The following is a 954-nucleotide window of genomic DNA, read 5'->3' as shown; positions in this document are numbered from 1 at the left end:
ATGTCCTACATACTTGATACTCTGGATCCTGACGTTGGGCTTCAGCCAAGGCATTGTAATCCAATCCCAGTTGAACTGCAGCCAACGTGTTTCTTCACAGGGCATCGACAATGGGATTCATTTTCCCAGGGACGTATTGAAGGGTGCAATTGTATTCAGCCACAGCGGAGAGATGTCGCCGTTGATGGGCGGACCAGGCATCAGACTGTCGAGTGAAGGCGTGCACCAGAGGCATGTGGTCTGTGTGAATGACGAAAGGTGTACCTTCTGAGAAATGGCGAAAGTGATGGACAGCCTAGTGCACCGCCAGAAATTCGTGAACGGAGGTAGAATAACCCGAGTCTGCCTTGGACAGTTTTCTGCTGAAGAAGGTCAATGGGTGGGGCAAGCCGTTGACCACCTGCTCGAGTACGGCACCAATAGCGACGTCACTGGCATCGGTGGAGAGAAGAAGAGGGGCATGTGGGATAGGAAAAGTTACAGCTGCGGCGGTTGATAGGGCCTTCTTTGCATTGCAGAAGGCCACTTCTTGAAGGGGACCCCACTTCAGGTCCTTTCTCTTGCCCATGAGGGAGGCGCAGAGGGGAGCAAGAGTGGCGGCAATGGCTGGCAGAAAACGGTGATAATTGTTAGTCCTGCCCAAGAATTCCTGCAGAGCTTTGACGGTCGAGGGTGTGGGGAAGTCCTGAAAGGCTGCTACCTTCTCGGGGAGGGGATGGACTCCTTCACGAGTGATGCAGTGCCCTAAGAACGACACTTCGTTACCGCCTAAGGTAGACTTGTCGCCCAGGACTACAAGCCCGTTTTGTTGCAGGCGGTCGAGCATGATGCCCAGGTGACAGAGGTGTTCCTCTTTTGAGGAGGAGAACACAAGTATGTTGTCCACATAATATACACAGAAGGGGAGGTCCCATAAGATGTCATCCATGAGACGTTGAAAAGTGGTCCCAGCAT

This window comes from Palaemon carinicauda, chromosome 10, assembly GCF_036898095.1.
Source record: "Palaemon carinicauda isolate YSFRI2023 chromosome 10, ASM3689809v2, whole genome shotgun sequence".
Classification (NCBI taxonomy): Eukaryota; Metazoa; Arthropoda; class Malacostraca; order Decapoda; family Palaemonidae; genus Palaemon; species Palaemon carinicauda.
The sequence above is the reverse complement of the archived record's forward strand: the minus strand, read 5'-3'. Positions refer to the sequence as shown.